The sequence below is a fragment of the Humulus lupulus genome, chromosome 2 (genome assembly GCF_963169125.1).
Source record: "Humulus lupulus chromosome 2, drHumLupu1.1, whole genome shotgun sequence".
Taxonomy (NCBI): Eukaryota; Viridiplantae; Streptophyta; class Magnoliopsida; order Rosales; family Cannabaceae; genus Humulus; species Humulus lupulus.
The window spans coordinates 81,088,733-81,105,115 of NC_084794.1; positions in this window are offsets into that span (position 1 = coordinate 81,088,733).

Genomic DNA, 16,383 nt, shown 5'->3' on the forward strand with positions numbered 1-16,383 from the left:
AAATTCCAATCGCAACAACCAGAACACTCCTCAAAACAACAATCAGAGTCGGAACCATAACATGAACCAACCTGGAAGGCAGCAACCTCCACCTAAACAGAATGACTCTGGACAATTCATTTGTTACAATTGTAACAAGCCAAGTCATATGGCACGCAAGTGTAGGAACAAGCCAAGCACTGCACCGCATGCTAACTTTACTGAAGAAGCTTTTACAACTATGATTTCTGAGATCAACCTTATTGGTGGATCAGATGGGTGGTGGGTAAACACTGGCACTTCACGCCATGTCTGCTATGATCGTGCTATGTTTAAAACATACATTGTTGTTGATGATAAGAAAGTGTTGTTGGGAGATTCCCACACCACTATAGTTGTTGGGATTGGGAATGTGGAGCTTAAGTTCACCTTGGGAAAGATTTATTACTGAAAGATGTAATGCGTACTCCTGAGATGAGAAAGAATCTAGTTTCTGGTTTTCTGCTTAATAAGGCTGGATTACTCAAACTATTGGGGCTGATTTGTACACCATCACTAAGAATGGTATTTTTGTTGGGAAGGGTTATGCTACTGATGGCATGTTTAAGTTAAATGTTGAACTCAATAAAGTTTCTCCTTCTGCTTATATGTTGTGTGATTTTAATGTTTGGCATGCTAGACTTTGTCATGTTAATAAGCGCATTATTAAGAACATGAGTAACATTGGTTTAATTCCTAAAATATCAGATAATGATTTTGAAAAATGTGACTTTTGTAGTCAAGCGAAAATAACTAAGACACCACATAAATCATTTACTAGAGAATTTGAGCCTTTAGATTTAATTCATTAAGATATTTGTGAACTTGATGGAACGTTAACTAGGAATGGTAAACGTTATTTAATCACTTTTATTGATGATTGTTCTGACTTTACTTATGTGTACTTAATGAAAAATAAAAGTGATGCACTTGACATGTTCAAATTATTTGTGATAGAAATTGAGAATCAATTCAATAAGAAAATTCAAAGGTTTCATAGTGATAGAGGAACTAAATATGATTCAAGCAAGTTTATTGAGTTTTATAATTCACATGGCATTGTACACGAAACCACTACACCATATTCACCTGAAATGAACGATAAAGCTGAGAGAAACAATCAAACTTTTACTGAATCTGTTGTGGCTATTTTATTGAATTCTCGTGCTGCATCTCATTGGTTGGTGAAATTATTTTGACTGTTTGTTATGTGTTGAATAGAGTTCCTGAGTCTAAGAACAAAGTTTCACCATATGAGATCTTGAAAAATAGGAAACCTAACCTGTCTTATTTTAGAACATGGGGTTGTTTGGCATATGTTCGTATTCCTGATCCTAATAGAATTAAGCTAGCAAGTAGAGCCTATGAATGTGTATTTATCGAATATGCAATTAATAGTAAAGCATATAGATTCTATGATTTAAATGTGCATGTTATTGTGGAATTAAATGATGCTAATTTTTATGAACATAGATTCCTTTTTAAATTGAGAAATAGTGGGGGCACATCTACTAGCAACATTCTTAGCAATATTGAGGATAGAGAATCAGAACCTAGGAGAAGTAAGAGAGCTAGAGTTGCTACAGATTATGGTTCTAATTTCTGTGTCTATACATTAGAGGAGGATTCTGCTAACCTCAAGAAACTTTTTCTTCTTTAGATGCTGATGTAGTGTCCCAAATTCGCTAACAAGGCTTAGGGCCTTGATTAGCGTGTTTGGAGGGCAATAAGTGATTTATTATTATAATATGTGAATTTGATGAGTATGTGATTAGAGATGCATGTTTAGGTGAATAAAATATGCATGTGGTCCCCGATTGGTTATTAGGGGCATGTTTGTAATTTTAGCCCCTCGAGGGCATAAATGTAATAATTGTGAATATTATGATATATCTGTGTTGCACGATCCGAGACAGTCCTAGGGAGCTGTTTAGCAAGAAAGTCACAACGGGGTTGAATACTCGACTCGGGGCGAGTCGAGGGGTATTCCGAGCATTAGATGTTTCATTAGGTTATCGGGTTATGAAAATAAATATTTGGAGATATATTTGAAGTTAGAATGTTTAGGAGGGAATATTGGGGAAATTTACCTTTTTCCCCCAGGGACGTTTTTGGTACCCCAAGCTTTGTGGTAACCTTAGAGACTTAAGTTAAATAAAACAAAATTGAGGAAGCACTCAGAAACTAAGGAACCAACCCCCTCTCTCTCTCTCTCTCTCTATCTCTATCTCTTGGTTCTTTCTTCTCCCTTGGAAGATGGAGGTTTTGGTGAAAAACTAACCAGAGACTAAGGAATCAAGCTGGAACTTTGGGGGCTAGGAGCTTCGAACTAAAGGGATTAAGTCAGAGGTTTAATTAAGCACAAAGGTAAGCTTTTAACTTGATGAATTATGTTGATTTTCTGCTGGTATTTCAGAGTTATGCATGTGAGCTAGATGAAGAATCATTCTTGAGTTTTAGATGAGGTTTGGGGTTAATTCTTGTTAGGTTTTGTTGCTGAGACTGTAGTAGAACTTCTGTAATGATTGACTTGAAATGTTGGGTTGATTTTAGGGTAAGTTGGCTTGAATTTGGTGGAGAAAATGGAGGATTTTTCTAGGTTCGAAGGGTATGGCGGCAAAATTGTTCTTGCTGAGTCGTGGCCCTCTAGAACATTTTGGTGGCCAGGAAGAAGGGCGGGTTGCAGCACACCTTGGCTTGGGCCGCGGCGCGCATGCCCTGTTTTGGGGGTTAGGGTTTCTAGTTGAGGCGGGCCGCGACAGAGGTTCATGGGGATGTGTCACTTGGTGTGTTTTGGGGCTTCAAGTAGGTTTTAGGCTCGGGAATCCAAAAGTTAAGGCTCGGGATGGATTTTATCACCCGGATTGATAGAATGAAGGTCCCGGAAACTAGAATTATGTCCCAAAGTTATTTAATGGATTAGGACTTGATGGATGGATGTTGTTGATGCGTTGTGACTAGGTTTTCAGCGAGGCTCGGACTAGGGGACTGTGCTCGGGATATCGGTGCTCGGAAAGCTCGGGACACAGGTAAGAAAACTGTTGTACCCGTAGAGTAGGGTGAGGCCCTATAGTTTGTGTTGCAGGGCACGACCCTATATGATTGTGTTGCAGGGCGTAACCCCCCATTCATTATGTTTATACGTGTTTAAGTATTTGTTTAATTATGCTATGTGTGCATATATGCGAATGAACAACAAGAGACGGGAATGGCAAAGCTCGAGAACAGCAAGGCTGAGTACGGCATGGGGTCAGGAGCAGCGTTAAGCACGCGGAGTGCAAGTTGCCAAGGTGAGACCCTATAGGATACCTGGGATATCCTCACGGTGTAGACCGTGAACCCAAGGCCTGGTAAAGTACCTGGGACGGCACGGCCGTATGTGTTTAGTCTATTGGTTGTTTTGTTATGTGTTAATTGAAGTTTATGCATATGTTATTTTCTTGTGTGGAGTTTTCTTGCTGGGCTTCGACTCACGGGTACTCTATTGTGCAGGTAAGGGCAAGTGGAAAGTCGACCAACCATGAGTACGGAGAGTCTGAAGCGACGCGTACATGTTTGGCCTGCCTGGTTGCCACGGCCAGGGGTATTTTTTGGGAGATGTCTGTATTAAACCTAATTTTTTCATTTAGTCAACTTTAATTATATTTTTGAATTGTAAATATTTCTAAACAGTATTTTGGGATCCCAAGTGTATATTGCTTTATAATTTTCAATGGATGATTATATTTTCAATTGTATGACTTTTATTACAGTTTAGCTACACTTTTAACCTAAAACCTCGATTAGCGAGTTAATTTCACATTTTAAACTCACTTAGTAACGACTCTAAGGAAGTAGGGCGTTACAACTTGGTATCAGAGCGAGCCAAGGTTTATGGTTCCTGGAGATTGACCGAACATGTACGCTCGCTGTCAATGCAAGCTCGACTCAGGGTTTGTTGGTAATGGTTGACTTATATGTTTGAATATGTGCTTAGCTACCCTATTTGCCTGCGTATTTTATATAGATCATGATGAATGAGTTAACATATGCATGATGTCATGGCCCGTTGAGTGTTATATGATATTTGTATGTTATGTGGGTTGCTGTTATGGTTGGCTGATGTGAATTGGGAGGTGGTTTTGGATGTTGTTATCATGCCTGATAAGTGGCATCGTTGATTGCAGGCATATTATTGAGATCCCTCGACAATCATTGAGACTCCGTGATAGTAGGGCCGAGGATGAAAACCAGGGTCAGGACCCACCACCTGCCCCACAGGATTGGCAACGGATGTTTGTAGAAATGGAAGCGAGACTGCATTGAACAGAGGAAGAACTTTGACAACTGAGGCAACAGGCCCCTCCTTAGGCCATTGGGTTGTTAGTTCAACAGGTTGTGGCATCAGTGCCGGTTCAGCCTGTTATGGAGAATAGGTGGGAACCTTTGTATGAGAGGTTCAGGAAGCAACATCCTCCCACCTTCAAGGGTGGACCAGACCCACTGCGGGTAGAGCAGTGGATGAATTTGATTTCCTCCATCCTAGATTATATGAGAGTGGAAGGGAACGAGAGGGTAGCTTGTGCCAGCAACATGTTCAGAGAAGATGCCCGCATCTGGTGGGATGTAGTGACTCAGAGGAGGAATGTGGCAGTTATGACCTGGGAAGAATTCAGAAACATCTTCAATGAGAAATATTATAGTGTTGCAGTCAGAGCTGCGAAGGTTGACGAGTTCATCAACCTGACTCAGAACCGGTTGACTGTTACTGAGTACGCTCTGAGATTTGACTGGTTGGAAAAATTTGCGCTGGATTTAGTGCCGACTGATGTGGCAAGAAGGGATATATTTGTACGGGGGTTGAATGTTATGATCGCCCATGATGTGAAGATTACTTTGGATCAAGAGACTACTACTTATGCCCAGGTAGTGGACAAGGCCCTTACAGCTGAGGGGGCTGAGGATCAGATATGGAGAGAAAGCATTGTTAGGCGCGATGCTAGGTGGACGGTGCCTCCTTTTATTGGATCCATTCGGGGTAGTGGCTCTAGTGAGAAAAAGAGAAAGGCCCCAGATTCTTTTGTTCCTCCTAGTTCGGATAAGAGGGCACGAGGTGCTTTTGGCGGCCGTCAGGGCGGAGGTGACAACTGGAGGAGTTTTCCAGTGTGTCCTCAGTGCAGACGATGACATCAAGGAGAGTGCAAGATTAGGGCCTGCTTTATCTGTGGGAGTGCTAATCATCTGAAGAAGTACTGCCCCAAGCCAAGAAAGAGGAGCCGAAGCAGGGCGACAGTCTCGCTCCTACCAGAGTGTTCAGACTGCGGGTACCTATGATTTCATCACTGAAGGCTAGAGACCTGATGCAAGAAGGTTGCATAGGATTCCTAGCAAATCTTTTGGATACCTCTAGGGTTGTGTCGGTTGGACCGAGCGAGACCAGATTGGTATGTGAGTTTCCAGATTTATTTCCAGCAAATCTGCCAGGGTTGCCGCTGCTGCGGGAGATTGAGTTTGTTATAGAGTTAGCGCCAGGGGCGGAGCCTGTACCTAGGACACCTTACAAAATGGCTCTGGCACAAGTTGAAGGAGGTGAAGATTCAGTTGCAGGAGTTACTGGATTTGGGATTCATCAGACTGAGTTTCTCGTCGTGGGTGCTCCAGTGTTGTTTGTCAAGAAGAAGGATGGATCTTTTAGGATGTGTATTGACTACAGGGAGCTGAACAAGTTGACTATTAAGAACAAGTATCCACTTCCTAGGATCAACGATTTATTTGACCAGCTACAGGGAAAGACAGTGTTTTCCAAGATTGATCTTCGATTAGGTTACCATCAGTTAAGGATCAAAGAAGAGGACATACCAAAGACCGATTTCCGCACGAGATATGGACACTATGAATTCCTGGTTATGTTCTTTGGATTAACCAATGCCCCAGTAGCTTTTATGGATATGATTAATAGGGTTTTCAAGGACTATCTTGACAATTTTGTGATTGTGTTTATCAATGACATTCTGGTGTACTCTCAGTCAAAGATAGAGCATGAACAACATCTGCGTTTAGTATTGCAGCGGTTGAGAGAGCATAGGTTATATGCTAAGTTCAGCAAGTGCAAGTTTTGGCTACCGCAAGTCACGTTTCTAGGCCATATTGTCAGTAAGGAGGGGATTTTGGTTGACCCAAGTAAGATTGAGGCAGTGAGAGATTGGCCTATACCGAGCAGCGTTCCTGAAGTCAGGAGTTTCCTAGGGTTAGTAGGGTATTATCAGCGGTTTGTTGAGGGGTTATCCAAAATAGCTACACCGTTGACTGAGTTGACGAGGAAGAAGACAAAGTATGTGTGGACAGACAGGTGTGAGAATAGTTTCATGGAACTGAAGCGGCGACTAATCACCGCGCCAGTGTTGAGTATACCGACAGACAATGAGAAGTTTGTGGTTTACTGCGATGCTTCCAGACAGGGTTTAAGGTGTGTGCTTATGCAAGCTAGAAAGGTGATAGCCTATGCATCGAGACAGTTAAAGGAGTATGAGCAGAAATATCCCACACATGATCTGGAGTTGGTAGTGGTGGTATTTGCACTTAAGGTTTGGAGACATTATTTGTATGGTGAGAAGTGCGAAATATACATCGACCATAAGAGTTTGAAGTACTTCTTTACTCAGAAGGACATGAATATGCACCAGAGGCGGTGGCTAGAGTTGGTAAAGGATTATGATTGTGATATTCTATACCATCCTTGTAATGTCCCGAATTTCCTAATAAGGTCTGGGACCTTGATTAGGAGGCTGGGAGGGCCATAATTGATTTATTATAGTATTTCATGATTATATGCATATTTACGTGAATTATACTATTATATGATGGTGAATGCATGCATATGGGAGAATTTATTATTGTGAGGGTATTTTGGTAATTTGGCCACTGTGGGCGTAATTGTATATTTTGGGTGCATGATTGTGATTAATTAATCTAGCCACATTATAAGGTGGATTGGTTCAAGCTATTCGACATGAGACGATCATGAGATGTAAGTGTTCGGTCTGGTCATAACGGGTTTAAGTTCGGGGCTCGGGGTGAGTCTCGGGGTGAATTTAATGATTAGAGCATTACCGGGAGTTTAAGGGTAATGGGATATGATTTATTGGTGTTTGAGGATATTGAGAATAGCGGGAATTGGAGAGCGTTAATTATAATTAACGAGATAGGCGAGAAAGGACGGTTTTACCCTCGGAAGACTTTAGAGGGGTTTATTTGGCTTAGGGGTATTTTGGTCTTTTGGCCCTAAGGATATATATGACATAAAGGGCTGTAGAGAACAGAGTAAAAACAGAGCCATCCTCATCCTCTCTTCCTTTCTCTCCCGTACAAGATTTCCCCTTCTCTTTTCTTTGAATTTTGAGAGCCCAAATCAAGAAGTTAAGCTTGGAAATCAAAGGTGGCAGCTAGGGAACCTGTAACAACCATCAAAGGGGATTCAAAGATGTGTTTGAGGTGAGTTTTAGCCTTTGAACTCAGGTGATACTCTGTTTTCTTCTTTGGTTTTGCAGCTTTGATTTCTTGTTGGAAGTTTGGATTCAAAGGAGTTTTGATGGATGATTAGATTGGGTTTTGATGAGGGGAGGTTATGGGTGGTGTCTAGAGGTTTGAATGAGTGATTGGAAGGGGTTTTGGACTAATTTGAAGGGCTGGTTCAAAGGGAAAACGCAGGGGCAATTCTGAGTTCGTGTGCTGGTTTTAGGCTGAACTGGGCTGGGTGCCGCGGCACAACTTTTGCGTGCCGCGGTCCAAGCGTGTCTGGCAGATGGGGCTTGGGGGCGTGCCGCGGCACAGCTTTTGGGGGCCGCGGCCCTTAAGGCCAAATTTGCTAAAAAGTGGTTTTTAGCTTAGGGATTCTTACCATAGGCCTCGGGGTTGGACCTAGTACCCGGTTGGGTAGTATTTGAGGTCTCGGGGGTTGGGATTTGGTTTGGGAACCCTCAGTTATCATTTTTATTAATGATACCTTATATTTGGTTATGACTAGGTGACCGCTAAAGGACTAAAAGTTGATCGTTCTCAAGGGTCGTTCTTTTAATCGTTCTAGCTCGGCTTTGAGGTAAGAGAACTGCACCCTGTGTATATGTGACATGCATGGCTGTTATGATGCATGTTAGTTGATTAATGAGTATGACATGTGTGGTTATCATTGATGCATGTCGGTTGATTATTATGTACGACATGCATGGCTATTCTCGATGCGTGTTGGTTGACTATTAAACGTGACATGCATGGCTGTTATTGGTGCATGATGGATTGCTGGATATATTGCATACGATGCATGAGAAACATGTGATTAGGACATGCTTTGTATACTGGGTATGATATTGTTGAGAGCTTGAGCCTCTGTGGTTGTGCATGGTCCTAATTGTACTGGTATCTGCTAGCAAGCATGCTAAACACCTTGTTTATGGATATTAAACATGTGATATATGATTGGTGGCATGTCTTACTCGTGAACGACACTGACTAGTCAGGGACCGACTCTAAAGTCGATGATCACGCATTGAATAGCTCTATGGCATTAATGCGAGACTGACCCTAAGGTCGAAGAACTTATAAGCGCTTGCCTGGTCTACAACCAGATGACCATAGCCAAGGTATATGACCCCGGTGACCGTTTGTCACATGGCTAAGGGACGTTGTCCATAGTTTCGACTCTAGAGTCGTGAGGAAGGTTATGTTGGTGACTAATCACCTTGCACCTGTCCTAATCAAGCTTAAGTCGAGAATCATGCATTGAATGGCTCTATGGCATTAATGCCAGACCGACCCTAGGGTCGAAGAATTTATAAGCGCTTGCCTGGTCTACGACCAGATGTTTATGGCCAAGGTATATGACCCCGGTGACTGTTTGTCACACGACCAAGGGACGTTGTCCATGGCACGACTCTAGGGTCGGGAGGAAGGTTATGATGGTGACCATTCACCATGCACCTGTCCTAATCAACTTACGAAAGGATCACTTATCAGTTAAGCCCTGGTGACCCTATCGTCACATGGCTAGAAGGAGCGATGCTCATTACTGTGACTTTTAGCTATTGTCACCTATTTGCTTGGACTGATAGTCCTGAATGGTTATTATGATCGTTGTTGACATTATATCATGCTTTATTGGGTTTTCTTGCTGGGCTTCGGCTCACGGGTGCTATGTGGTGCAGGTAAAGGCAAGAGGAAGCTGGACCATCCTTGAGTTGGAGAGCTTAGGTGATGACGTGTACATATGCAGCTGCTCGTTCGCCACGGCCGAGGTTTAAAGTGGAACTAGGGTTGAACCCTGTTTTGCCGCTTAGAACGGCCTGTCGTATATATTTTCTGTAATAAACTCTGAAACTTTATTTTCGGGATCCCAATGTATATATTAAACGTTCTAGTGAAACGTTACAACTTATCCAAAATGTTTAATCCCTAAACCGCTAATCATACTTAGTTCACGATTTTGGCCAAATGACTCGATTAGCGAGTTTAGCACTGTTTACAAGGCACACCGTAACGGTCCCTGGAGTTGGGGCGTTACAATCCTGGGAAGGCTAATGTAGTGGTTGATGCATTGAGTCGGAAGGGCCCAGGACAGTTGTTCAGTTCGAGACAGATATCTGATAAATTAGTTGAGGAGATGACTAGAGTGGGTATAGAGTCGGTGGTTGGTCAGTTAGCCAACATCACTCTTTAGTCTACACTCCTTGAGATGATCAAGGAGGCACAAGGGAAGGATTCCTAGTTGAGAGGGCACATGGAGAATGTCTTAGTCGGAGCGACTAAGGACTTTTCTATCTCAGAGATGGGATTACTGAAGTACAAGGGTCGGATCTATATCCTGATGGATTCTGATATCCGGTGAGAGATCTTCGATGATTCGCATACCACTCCCTATTCCTTACATCCAGGAACGACGAAGATGTACCAAGATTTGAGAGCCTTGTATTGGTGGTCAGGAATGAAGAGGGACGTGGTGAATTATGTGGCTAAGTGTTTAACTTGTCAGAAGGTAAAGGTTGAACATCAGAGACTAGCGGGGTTACTGCAGCCTCTAGGGATTCCAGAGTGGAAACGAGAAGATATCACCATGGACTTCGTGGTTGGTTTGCCAAAGACCGTGGGACAGCATGATTCGGTGTGGGTGATTGTGGAAAGATATACCAAATCTGGCCGCTTTTTACCTGTCAGGACCACTTATACTGTGGAACAGTATGCCGAATTGTATGTGAAGGAAATTGTTTGACTTCGTGGGGCTCCGAGGTCGATATTATCCGACAGGGACCCCACCTTCACTTCCAAGTTTTGGGAGAGTCTGCAAAAGGCTATGGTTACGCAGTTGTGGTTTAGTATCGCTTATCATCCACAGACAGATGGACAGTCTGAGAGGACGATTCAGATACTGGAGGATATGCTACGAGCCTGTGTGCTAGACTTTGAAGGATCTTGGAGTAAGCATCTCCCTTTGACTGAGTTCTCGTACAACAACAGTATCGAGCGACTATCAAAGTGGCTCTGTATGAGATACTATATGGGAGGAAGTGTAAATCACTTATCCATTGGGATGAGTGAGAGGAGATACTTGAGTCCTAATATGGTTCAGAGGACCAATGAGGCGATTGAAAAGATTAGAGTTCGAATGCTCGCCTCCCAGAGTCGCCAGAAGAGTTACTCAGACTTGAAACGCAAGAGCGTTGAATTTTAAGTCGGTGACCATGTGTTCCTTAGGGTTTCACCTTTGAGGGGAGTGAAACGGTTTGGTGCTCGGGGCAAGCTGAGCCCTAGGTTTGTTGGCCCCTTTGAGATTTTGGAACGGGTTGGAGAGGTAGCTTACAGGATCTGTCATATGAGGAGAAGCCGGTTCAGATTCTCGACCAAAAGGATAAAGTCTTGCAGAGCAAGACCATCCCCTTGGTGAAAGTGTTGTGGAGGAATAGCAAGATTGAGGAGGCGACGTGGGAACTTGAATCAGATATGCGGGAGCGGTATCCCGAGTTGCTCAGGCAATTTCGAGGATGAAATTTATGTAAGGAGGGGATAGTTGCGCGTCCTAAATTTGTTAATAAGGCTTAGGGCCTTGATTAGCATGTCTGGAGGGCAATAAGTGATTTATTATTATAATATGTGAATTTGATGAGTATGTGATTATAGATGCATGTTTAGGTGAATTAAATATGCATGTAGGCTCCGTTTGGTTATTAGGGGCATGCTTGTAATTTTAGCCCATTGAGGGCATAAATAAAATAATTGTGAATATTATGATATATCTGTGTTGCATGATCTGAAACAGTCCTAGGGAGCTGTTTAGCAAGAAAGTCACAACGGGGTTGAATACCCGACTCGGGGCGAGTCGAGGGGTATTTCGAGCATTAGATGTTTTATTAGGTTATCGAGTTATGAAAATAAATATTTGGAGATATATTTAAAGTTAGAATGTTTAGGAGGGAATATTGGGGAAATTTACCATTTTTCCCTCGGGGACGTTTTTGGTACCCCGAGCCTTTGAGGTAACCTTAGGGACTTAAGTTAAATAAAACAAAATTGAGGAAGCACTCAGAAACTAAGGAACCGACCCTCTCTCTCTATCTCTTGGTTCTTTCTTCTCCCTTGGAAGCTTGGAGGTTTTGGTGAAAAACTAACCAGAGACTAAGGAATCAAGCTAGAACTTTGGGGGCTAGGAGCTTGGAACTTAGGGGATTAACTCAGAGGTTTAATTAAGCATAAAGGTAAGCTTTAAACTTGATGAACTATGTTGATTTTCTGCTGGTATTTCAGAGTTATGCATGTGAGCTAGATGAACAATCATTCTTGAGTTTTAGATGAGGTTTGGGGTTAATTCTTGTTAGGTTTTGTTGCTGAGACTATAGTAGAACTTCTGTGATGATTGACTTGAAATGTTGGGTTGATTTTAGGGTAAGTTGGCATGAATTTGGTGGAGAAAATGGAGGATTTTTCTGGGTTCGAAGGTTCAGGCTGCGGCATTGTTCTTGCTGAGCCGCAGCCCTCTCGAACATTTTGGTGGCTAGGAAGAAGGGCAGGCCACGGCAAACCTTTGCTTGGGCCGCAGCGCTCATGCCCTGTTTTGGGGGTTGGGGTTTCTGGTTGAGGCAGGCCGCGACACTTAGTGTGTTTTTGGGCTTCAAGGAGGTTTTAGGCTCTGGAATCCAAAAGTTAAGGCTCGGGATGGATTTTATCACCCGGATTGATCGAATGCAAGGTCCCGGAAACTAGAATTATGACCCAAAGTTATTTAATGGATTAGGACTTGATGGATGGATGTTGTTGATGCGTTTAAGTATTTGTTAAATTATGCTATGTGTGTATGCGAATGAACGGCAAGAGCCAGGAACGGCGAAGGCCAAGAACGGCAAGGTCGATGTAATGCCCCAAATTTCCTAATAAGGTTTAGGACCTTGATTAGGAGGCAGAAAGGGCCATAATTGCTTATTATGTTATTAAATGATAATATGCATGTTTAGGTGTATTAAATATGCATGTGAACTCATTTCTGAGTAATTTGGTGATTTTCATATTTTGGCCATTTCGGGCATATTTGGCATATATGTGATATGCATGTGGTACTTTATTATTATTTGGTTATGCCAGGGTTACTCAGCACAAGACGATCCTGGGAGATAAGTTAGTGGGAAAGTCTCAACGAGATTTATTCTGGACTCGGTGTAAGTCAAGGGGTATTTAGAGCATTACCAGATTATTGGGCAATGGGAGTTAATATTTGGTGATAAATTGGGAGTTAGTAAGATCAGGGGGAAATTCTGGAGGTTTTGGCTATTTTGTCCCCAGGGGTGTTTTCGGGACCCCGAGCGTTAGGATTTGGTTGAGGCTACTTAAGCTTGAAGTAAACTTTTAAAAGAATAAAAGAACATTCTGTATGTTCTCTCTCCCTTAAAGTTCCATTTTCGTCTCCCGATCGCATTTTCGAAGGTAACTTGAGTTCTAGGACTCGGAATTAAGCGAGGATCGAGGCATAGTGATCCTAGGAAAGATTAGAAGCTTATCGGCTGGAGGATTTAGTTGGAAACAACTCAATTTGAGGTGATTCAAGTTTTAAGTTTTTAAAGCTTGGATTGGGCTTTGTGTTTTGGTGAGTTTTTGTTAGATTTGAAGCTTGGGTTTGTGGGTTTTGGATCATGGGGATGTTTGGGAACTTTGATTTTTTTATTTGGAGGTGTTTAGGTATGTTTTTGGGAGGTTTTAAAAGGTTGAAATCGGGGTTATGGCTGGTTCTGGGTTGGGGACCGCGGCCCTGTTCTTGGGCCCCACGGCCCTGGTTCGAAGAAGCTGGTGGGGGCTTGTTGGTCTTCCTGGGCGCCGCGGCCCTAGGTATAGGGCATCGCGGCCCTTTCTCCTAGAGTGGCTGGGGGCCACGACCCAAGGTGTTAGGGCCGCTGCCCTTGGGCAGGTTTGGGCCTGTTTGGGAGTTTTGACCTTGGGAACTTGGTTTTAGGCCTCGGGATCATTCCTACTACCCGGATTGGTGGGGTTTGATGTCTTGGAGGCTAGGTTTGGGTTTCGGGATTGGTTTTAGAATTTGAACTCATTGGATCACCATTTGTGGTTGTGACTAGGTTATCACTAGAGGCTCGGAATCGAGATCGTGCTTGTGGCTCGTTTATTGGTATTCTGTGCTTGGACCAAAGGTAAGAAAACTGCACCCTATGTATGTATGACATGCATGGTTATTCTTGATGCATGTTGGATTATTAAATGTGACATGCATGGTTATTGTTGAGGCATGTCAAGTGGTGAAATATGATGCACGAGAAATATGTGATTAGGGCATGCTATGATTATTGAATATGAGAATGTTCAGAGCTTGAGCCTCTGTGTTTATGCATGGTCCTAATTATGCTAGTAATTGTTAAGTAAGCATGTTGAATGCCTTGTATTCGAATATTGGATATATGATATATGTTTGGTGGCATTGCTTACTTGTCTATGGTACTGACTAGTCAGGGATACTGACCTAAGAGTCAGAAATGGCATAAGCGTCCTGAACGTAGGGCCGAATGAAGATTAGATCTAATCGATATCAGCGTTGAATGACTCTAGGGCATTAATGCTGGACCGACCCTAAGGTCGATGAAACTTATAAGCGCTTGGCTAGTCTAAGACTAGTTACTCAGAGCCAGGGCCTAAGGCCTAGGTGACTGCTTGTCACATGGCTAGGGAACAGTGTTCCATAGTTATGACTCTAGAGTTATGAAGAAGGTTATGTTGATGACTAGTCATCATACACCTATCCTACTTAAGCTAGTGAAAGGATCACTTATCTATAAGCCCAGTGACCCTATCGTCACATGGTTTTTGGGAACGGAACCCACCTTAGTGACTATTACAACTGTCACTCTTCTATTTTGGGCTAAAAGCCCTGGATGATTATTATGATCATTGGTTGATGTGCTATACTCAACATTACGTGAACTCATTTGCCAGCTTGAATAGGGTTATCTTTGCTAGGTGTGTGCCTTATGATTTGATGTCATGATATGACTATTTATGAGCATCTTGAGTTTTCTTGCTGGGCTTCGGCTCACGGGTGCTATGTGGTGCAGGTAAAGGAAAAAGAAAGTTGGACCATCCTTGAGTTGGAGAGCTTAGGTGATGATGTGTACATATGCAGCTGCTCGACCACCACGGCCGAGGTTTGAAGAGGAACTAGGGTTAAACCCTGTTTTGCCGCCTAGATAGGCTGGTTGTAAATATTTTCTTGTAACAGACCTTTAAATTATATTTTTGGGATCCCAATGTATATAATAAACATTCTAATGAAATGTTACATCTTAACCAAAACATTTAATCCCTAAACTGCTAATCATACTTAGTTACACGATTTTGGCCAAATGACTCGATTAGCGAGTTTAGCACTGTTTACAAGGCACACCGTAACGGTCCCTGGAGTTTAGGGCGTTACAGTCAAGTACGGCATGGGGCCGGGAGCAGCGTTAAGCATGCGGAGTGCGAGTTGTTAGGGTGAGACCCTTTAGGATACCTGGGATATCCTCATGGTGTAGACCGCGAACCCAGGGCCTGGTAAAGCGCCTGGGACGGCATGGTCGTATGTGTTTAGTCTGTTGGTGGTTTTGTTATGTGTTAATTAATGGTTATGCATATGTTATTTGCTTGTGTGGAGTTTTCTTGCTAGGCTTCGGCTCACAGGTGCTCTATGGTGCAGGTAAAGGCAAGGGGAAATTCGACCAACCATGAGTATGGAGAGTGTGAAGCGAGGCATACATGTTTGGCCTGCCTGGCTACCATGACCAGGGGTCTTTTTTGGGAGATGTCTATATTAAACCTAATTTTTTCGTTTAGTCGACTTTAATTATATTTTTGAATTGTAAATATTTCTAAACAGTATTTTGGGATCCCAAATGTATATCGCTTTATAATTTTCAATGGATGATTATATTTTCAATTGTATGAATTTTATTACAGTTTAGCTACACTTTTAACCTAAAACCTCGATTAGCGAGTTAATTGCACGTTTTAAACTCACTTAGTAACGGCTCTAAAGAAGTAGGGCATTACAGCTGACCTCTGGCAAGAAGCCATAAATGATGAAATGGACTCTCTTGAGTGTAACAATATGTGGTACTTAGTTGATTTACCTCCTGGTTGTAAGCCTATAGGTTGTAAGTGGATTCAGAAAAAGAAGTTAAAACCTGATGGTACTGTTGATGTAACGACCCAAAAATCGCTAATAAGGCTTAAGGGCCTTGATTAGTGTGCCAAGAGGGCATTAATGGAATAATTGTGATTTAAATGAGTAATTATATGTTTAGTAATGTTTATATGATAATTGATGTTATTATGTGATAAATGTGAGAACCACATTATTATGTGGTAGGTTTGTAGGGCACGACTCAAGACGATCCTAGGGTCAGATAACGGGAAAAGTCACAACGGGACTTAAGATACGACTTTGGGCAAGTCAGGGGTATTTAAGGTATCGGGTAGTGATTTGGACTATCGAGTCATGAAAATAAATATATGGAGATATATTTGAGGTTAGGATGTCTAGGCGGGAATATTGGGGGATTTTTCCATTTTGGCCTCGGGGACGGTTTCGGCACCCCGAGCCTCGGGATTAACTTAACGAGTAAGATAGACATAAGGAAGCCTTTAGAAAATATAAACCGACCTTATTTTCTTAGCCTTACCTCTCTATTCTCTCTCAAGGAAAACAAGGGGAAGAAACACATAAACTTAAAGAGAATTTGCTAGAATTCAGCTGGAGTTTGGAGGATTGAAGGGGTGTGATTTGGAGGCTTAGCTCAGGAGTAAATCAAGAACTAAAATAGGGTTTAATCTTCTTCTTTGTGCTTAGAATTCTGGGTTTTGGTTAAGTGTTGA